We start from the raw sequence: 8,110 nt of genomic DNA, 5'->3' as shown, positions 1-8,110 counted from the left end.
AAGGTTAGTAAGGGTGACGGACAGGATGAGACTGGGACCGAATACATTGGAGAAAGGGCTTAGAGCAATTTAGATAGTGGTGAGTGGAAACAGGTGGGTAGAAAGAAGAATGGTAAGAAGAGTGTAGTCAAGAATATGGACATGAGTATGGAAGTGGACTCGGTGTATTCGGAAGAAGGCAAGAAGGGTCAGAAAGGAAGTAGTGAAAGTAAGAGTGAGAGTGAGCAGGAAGTACAAAAGGCTGTGTATATGACAGAGGTACCCTGATGTGCACAATACGAGGAATATGGTAGTAGGGACATTGGGGACTTTTTTAAGGAATATGAGAAGTATTGTGAGGCTAAGTATGAGGGTAACAAGGGAGTCTGGGTGAGAGAGTTAGGTAGCTTTTTGATGGGATTTTTGTTGAATATGTATGGGGTAATGATGAGTGTAGGGAATGTGCTGTATGAGTGTGAAAGCCAGGATTGTGGAACAGGCAAAGAGGATAAAGAGTAGTGTTTGATATAGGAGAAAGCATGAATTTGAAGAGACAAGAATGAATGTTGGTGAGTCATTGTCAATGTATGTCTGTAGGTTAGAAACATTAGCCAGGAAAAAGTTTGGGGACGAAGGGATAAATGAGTGTAAGGAGCTAGTGCGAAAGTTGTTTGCGACTGTACCAGAGAGTGTATACAAGTTTATAATTCTGAAACGTAAGGAGAAAATGCAATGGACAAATGAAAGGTTGACGTGGAACGACATTTTAGAAATAGTAGAGGATTACGAGCTAAATAGATGTATGAAAGAGAGTAGAAGTGTTAGTGTTAGGACTGAAGTAGCTGAGGTTATACCAGAGTTTAAGAGCTATACAGAGGCAGTTTTAGAAGGGCCGAGGCGAATGGCAGAGCGTTAGAGCAAGTAACGTAAGTGTTGTTAGCCCTAAAAGAGTTTGGAGTGCGAGTGTTAGAAGTGTAGGGTCGGTTAGTTGTGAGCGAGAGGAGCAGTGTCACAGATGTGGTAAGCCAGGACACAGGAAGAATGAATGTCAGTGGGCGTGGGAGCGTGCTTCGGTTGTGGGCAAACGGGCCATTTAGTGAGCAAGTGTAAGAAAGATAGGGATATTAAATGTTACAGGTGTGGACAGGTAGGGCACATAGCTAGTGGATGCTGGGGTACCCGTATGAACGTGGTTTGCGGCAACTGCGGGAAGAACGGGCATTATGCTAGGATGTATAAAAAACAGCATGCAAAATGTGTTGAATGTGGAATGGAAGGTCATGTGGCGAGTGTGTGTAGGCAAAAGAGGACGAGTCAGCCAGGGAATTCGTGAAACTAGGTGTCAAGGGGATTCAGTTGGGTGGGTCCTCTAGTATGCGACAGTATGTTCGGGAGAATGTGATGAGTGAGTGGTTGAAAGTGAATAAATGTGAGCCGAGCATCAGTGAGCAAATGGGTCTGGAAGATCAGCAGTTGGTGTTGGTTGAGTATGGAAGAAAGCAAAAGTTAAGGAAAGGGAATGAAAGGGAGAAACGTGAGCTGCATGATAGAGGGGTTAGTGTTAGGGTAAAAATGGTGGGTAAGGCATGTAATACAGATGACTTTGAAGGGAGGAATGATACTTATTGTGTTTGTAGGTTTGAATTGTCAGGGTTTATGTGACAAGTAAGGATTTAGTGAGATTTCAGCAGGAAGGGAATCAGGTGGTAAGGATGTGGTTGGCAGTATGAATGAGTTTTTTCAGGAGTTTGGCAGAAGTGTAAATGAGGTTAGTGATTTGGTGGCAGTTATGAGAGATATTAGGACAAGAGTTAGAAGGGGTAGATGAGATAGTGAATGGGAATTTGGTAGGATGGTAGTGAGAGAGATGGTAGTGGGAGTCTGACTGGAAGTGGTCTGGGAGAAGTGGATGGCGGTGTAACTGTGTGTGTGTATGAGGGCCCTCAAACAAGATCCAAGGGGCCTGCATCTGAGCATCCATGGGTGTTGCGGAAGGCTGTTTAGTGTGGGTGTTGTGAGTGTAAGGAGACGTCAATTGTAACGGGGAGGAAATATGGAGGAGTTATGGGAGTGCCATTTGGTAACATCTGAGAGAGAGAGAGAGAGAGAGAGAGAGTGAGGGCGTAATTGGTGGATGGATGGTTAATGATTGAATTGGCTGTTGGTGAGTTCTGGGTTGTCTGCTGGTGCAGCTGGAGTTAGTTGTTGGGATCAGAGTTTTGTGGCAGTCTTTAGTCAGTCTTTAGGCAGAGCCTGTAAAGATCAGTAGTGTCGGCAGCAGTCTGTGAAAAGTATTAAAGGCATTGAAAGTCAGTTAAGTTGTGTGTTATTGATTTGTTGTTTAGTTGTTGTTGAGTTTGATGTTGTTTGCTTTGGAGTTGGTGTGCCTGTGTTGTTAGGTTTGTTGTGCTTGTGAGTTCCTGTTGGGTTGTATGCGAGTTGTTATAGTTCAGGGTTGTTATTGTTGGGGGCTGTTGTGGTTGCAAGTTGTTGTTGGTGAGCTGTTGTGATTCCTTGGTGTTGTTAGTGGGTTTGTGTGTTGCCTTTTTGTGTTGTTGTTTTTGTGTTAGTGATTGTTTATTTGTTGTGGTTGTGGTCCTTGGTTTTAGTGTTGTGGGGTTGTGGTCCTTGGTGGTTGTTGTGTTGTTGTTGGTTGTGTATTGGTTTGTGACAGTTATTAGTGTCTCAGCAACCTCGACCAGCGGACAGCACAACATAGCTCGAGTATCTGGAGTTGGGTGAGTACATGTGTTTTGGTTTTTTTGTTGTGTGTGTAGGTAGGTCAATTGTCCTGCGTGTATTCCGTAGTGTAAAGAGGAAAGTGTGGCTGAGGGTGAGTTTGGCAGCCGGATTGGTTAAGTTTATGTGGGGGGATTTTGTGCTCGGTTTTTGGGCTTGTGATCCTGCCACACCATAAGGGTTTACCTGGACAGTTATAAACCTAAAAGGAGAAGTTAAGAATATATCGGAAGTGATAGAAGGCCAAACACTCCCAAGATCCAAGATGGCTAAAGTCTATGCAAACGCAGTTGATTCCCGAGTGTTTCCCAAGTTTGGAAATATCATGATGGCTTGCGTACTGTAAACATTTCCTTATTTCCTCTCAAACCTCCTTCTAGAGAAGGTTGTCTCACAGCTCAGGGGAGTTATAACTGTTTTTGCCTCATAATTTATGTATGAATGTTCATTTTTAAAATGAGGTCTTAAGCCCTTAAACCTTTTGTTGCAGCAGGGACTCTTTCTCCTGAACCAAATATGATAGTAGCCTTGCTTTCTATCTTATTGTTAGTAGTTAGAAATCCCACTGTTGAATTTGGGGAGCGTGAAGGTACAGTTTTGGTGCATAGGTGCACATTTATCTGATAGTGGTAGTCTTTAATTTTGGACTGTCAGTTATGAGCTTTTCACTTGGGCACAAGAATTGCCAGTGCTTGATGAGATAGTCCTTTTTTTCCCCTGTAAGGATCCTCTGACAAGTCTCACTACGACCTTACACCCTGTTGTGGTTCCGTCTGGCAACAGTACTTACTAGTAAGGATCACATATCAGGCAGGAATATTGAGAAGCTTTTTCTCCCCTTTTGAAAAAACTTTCAGTTAGCTTGGCTTAACCCTGTTTCTCTGGCTGTACTACCCACTATCTTTATTCAATGTGGTAGGCAGCTAACTTTAACAACAGGTAAGATTCAATCAAAATGATATTGTCATGATACAATAAAGTTTTATACATACTTACTTGACAGATATATACTTAGCTATAGACTCCGTCGTCCCCGACAGAATTTCAAATTTCGCGGCACACGCTACCGGTAGGTCAGGTGATCTACCGCCCTGCTCTGGGTGGCAGGACTAGGAAACCATTCCCGTTTTTCTAATCAGAATTCTTCTCTTCACCTGTCTCCTGCGGGGAGGCTGGGTGGGCCATTAATCGTATATATCTGTCAGGTAAGTATGTATAAAACTTTGTATCATGACAATATCATTTTTATACATTCAACTTCCCTGCCAGATATATACTTAGCTGATTAGCACCCATTGGTGGTGGGTAAGAGACAGCTAACTACTGAAATAGACAGGTAAACAACATATGTTGTAGGTGTAAATAAACCTTGGTTCCTACCTTATTAGGCTGAAGACTTCGCGGCTACTGCCTAGGAGTCTGCTTAGCCTCAAGAGCCTCAGCGAGATATTGATCTATGGCTAAGAGTTCTTGTGGGTCTGCCAATGGGGTCTTATCCACTTACTCGGCAGAGCCTAAAGGCCTTTGTCATTGGGTGCTATTCCACTAACATGACAATACACCTTGTTCAAGGAGCACAACACCGATCCCGATCACCTGATCCTAACATCCATGTTAGTTCTAAGATTGCAAGGAGTTACCTATCCCCTAACTCCTTACAAACAACCAAAAACTCGAAACATAATTACACGTTCATTTATAACAAAATATAAAAAAAAAAAAATTTTGTACCCCCTACTAGCCATACATACCCTTGATCCCCTACCATCAATGACACTATGCGCCGTGCGACATCAGTGAGCTTGCTAATAGAAAACCAAGCACATACCTGACAAGAGGGTTTATGTACGTTAAATATAAAATATTTTAAGGATCAGTCTTTTCTCCAAGACCCAGAACTGTATCTGCTGATACAAATGGACCTAGAGAGAAGCACTTCTCATAAGTCACTTTCACATCCTTCAGGTAATGAGACGCAAACACTGAATTGCACCTCCAATAAGTAGTCTCAATGATATTTCTGAGAGACATATTCTTTTGGAACGCCAGGGACGTTGCTACTGCCCTCACCTCATGGGTCTTAACCTTTAGAAGACGAAGGATCTTACGAGCAGTCTTTGTGTGCATCAGTAATCATGCTTCTCACAAAGAAGGCCAAGGCGTTTTTGGACATGAGTCTTTTGGGGTTCTTCACAGCACACCAAAGACCTTGTTGACATTCTCCCATCTGTTTCTTTCTCTCTAAATAAAATTTAAGAGCTCTCACTGGACAGAGAGACCTCTCTGTCTCTCTGCCTACGAGATTAGATAGGCCTTTTACCTCAAAGCTTCTGGGCCAAGGTTTTGATGGGTTCTCGTTTTTGCCAGAAACAATGTCTGGAACAAGCAGATAGCCGCATCTCCTTTGAATCCCACTGTGGAGTCCAGAGCGTGCCAATTCGCTCGTCCTCTTGGCTGTAGCGAGAGACAACAGGAATAAGCATTTCCTAGTGACGTCGCGGAAGGAAGCCAGATGTAGAGGCTCGAATTTATCTGAGGTAAGGAATTTCAGGACCACGTCCAGATTCCAACTAGGCGTTCTAGGAGCTGCTGATTTTGAAGTTTCAAAGGACCGAATCAAATCATGTAGATCCTTGTTCTCTGCAATTTCTAGCCCTCGATTCCTGAATACTGAAGACAGCATGCTTCTGTATCCTTTGATTGTTGACACGGAAGGGTGCGATTCCTCTCTCAGAAAGAGGAGGAAATCGGCAATGTTAACTATAGAGGTACTGGAGGAGGACAACAGCTGACTCTTACACCACCTCCTAAAGACTTCCCACTTCGATTGGTATACTCTTCTCGTCGAAGATCTGCGGGCTCGAGCGATAGCGCCTGCAGCCTTGCGAGAAAAACCCCTCGCTCTGACAAGTCTTTCGATAGTCGAAAGGCAGTCAGAGCGAGACCGGGGAGGTTGTGATGAAACCTCTCGAAGTGGGGTTGTCTGAGTAGATCTGCTCTGCTTGGAAGAGATCTGGGGAAGTCCACTATCCACTCCAGTACCTCCGTGAACCGCATTCTTGGGCTGGCCAAAATGGGGCTATTAGGGTCAACTTCGTGCTCTTTGAAGCTACGAATTTCTGAGTACTTCCCCCAGGATCTTGAACGGGGGAAAGGCGTAGGCGTCTAAGCCCGACCAATCCAGGAGAAACGCGTCTATTGCAAAAGGCTCTTGGGATCTTCCACTAGAGAGCAAAAGATCTCTACTCTTTTGGAGAGGAACGTCGCAAACAGGTCTATGTGAGGTCTCCCCCACAGGGACCAAAGACTTCGGCACACTTCTGCATGAGAGTCCACTCTGTGGGAAGGACCTGATTCCTCCTGCTTAGTCTGTCCGCTCTCACATTTTTTATCCCTTGCACAAATCTTGTGAGGAGAGTTATGCCTCTTTCCTCTGTCCAGGTTAACAGGTCTTTTGTTAACTGATAGAGGGAGAAAGAGTGCGTCCCTCTTGCTTGCGTATGTAAGCCAGAGCCGTGGTGTTGTCCGAGTTTATCTGTATCACCCCGCCTCTGACTATCTCCTCGAAGAACCTTAAGGCTAGGTGTATGGCCACTAGTTCTTTGCAATTGATGTGCCAGGACACCTGTTCCTTTGTCCAGGTGCCTGACACCTCCCTTGCTCCTAGCGTCGCCTCCCCATAACGACTCCGAAGCGTCGGAAAATACACTTGGTCTGGGTTCTGCAAGGCAAGCGACACGCCTTCGTTCTTCTGAAGAGGAAGGATCCACCACTTCAAGTGATTTTTTATCTCTTGTGGAATCGGGAAGGTGTCTGAGAGTTGTCCCGTCTTCCAACTCCACACCCCTTTCAGGAAAAACTGAAGAGGGCGAAGGTGAAGCCTCCCCAGAGAGAAGAACTTTTCTAGCGAGGACAGAGTCCCTAAAAGGCTCAGATAATCCCTCGCTGAACTGCTCTCTCTCCCTAAGAAGCTCGAGATTCTCGACAGACCTCGAGTGATTCTCTCTCGCGAAGGAAATACCCGAAAACCCCGAGAATCCATCTGAATCCCCAGATAGACCAAGTTCTGGCTGGGGATCAGTTGCGACTTCTCGAGGTTCACGAGTAATCCCAGCGATTCTTATCATCTTTCTTGTTATTAATAAGTCCTCCAAGCACTGAATCTCCGACTTGGCCCTGATCAGCCAGTCGTCTAAGTAGAGGGAGATGTTTATTCCCTCTAGGTGAAGCCATCTCGCTACATTCGCCATCAGGTTGGTGAAGACCTGTGGAGCTGTAGACAGGCCGAAACACAGAGCCCTGAATTGAAAAATCTTGCCTCCTATCATAAATCTAAGATATTTCTTTGACAAGTGGTGAATGGGAACGTGGAAATATGCATCTTGCAAGTCCAGAGAGACCATCCAATCTCCTGGACGAAGAGCTGACATTACTGAGGCGGACGTTTCCATACGGAACTTTTTTCTGAACAAAGCGGTTCAGAGCGCTTACGTCCAGTACTGGTCTCCACCCCCCCCGATGCCTTTGGTACTAGAAAAAGGCGATTGTAAAATCCCGGGGAGTGTGGATCCTGCACAAGTTCGATGGCCTCCTTTTCCCACATTTGCTCTACCATTTGAAGGGGAGTCTTTCTCATCACAGGGTCTCTGTACCCTCGCTGACAGTTCCCGAGGCGTAGAGGTTAGGGGAGGACTGTCTCGAAGGGGAGGAATTACGTATCCTTTCTTTAGGACTGAAACTGACCAAGGGTCGGCTCCCCTTTTTGCCCAGGCTCCTGCAAAGTTCAGGAGTCTGGCGCCTACTGGTGCTTGGAGGATCATCAAGTCATTTTGTCTTCTTGAAAGGTCTGAAGGAAGACCTTCCTCTCTTATCAGCGCTCTTCTTTCTGGAAGGGGGACGAGCCGCTGCACCTCCACGAAAGGGCTGCTGAGGAAGACGAGAGTCCTTTTATTCGTAGACACTACAGGACGACTCTTCTTGGATGTTTGTACAAGTAGGTCTTGTGTCGCCTTCTAGTTAGCGAGCGAGATATATCCTTCACTAACTGAGAAGGAAACAGATGATCTGACAGAGGGGCGAACAATAACGCTGTCCTCTGGCTCGGAGAAACCGCTTTGGATAAAAGGGATCCATAAACTGATCTCTTCTTCAGAAGACCAGCACCAAATAGGGAAGCAACTTCTCCCGAACCGTCTTGTACTGCCTTGTGCATGCAAGACAGGACGCTATGGAGAATCTCTGGGTTCTTAAGAAACTCCGGGTCTTTAGACCTTTAGACTTATTAGCCAGAACTCCGAGAGACCAATCCAGAAAATTGAACACCTCTAAAGTGACGAAAAGTCCCTTTAGAAAGTGGTTCAACTCTGAAAATGCTCCACGTAGATCTGACCGA

This window comes from Macrobrachium nipponense, chromosome 3 (assembly GCF_015104395.2).
Source record: "Macrobrachium nipponense isolate FS-2020 chromosome 3, ASM1510439v2, whole genome shotgun sequence".
Taxonomy (NCBI): Eukaryota; Metazoa; Arthropoda; class Malacostraca; order Decapoda; family Palaemonidae; genus Macrobrachium; species Macrobrachium nipponense.
Note: the sequence above shows the minus strand (reverse complement) of the source record.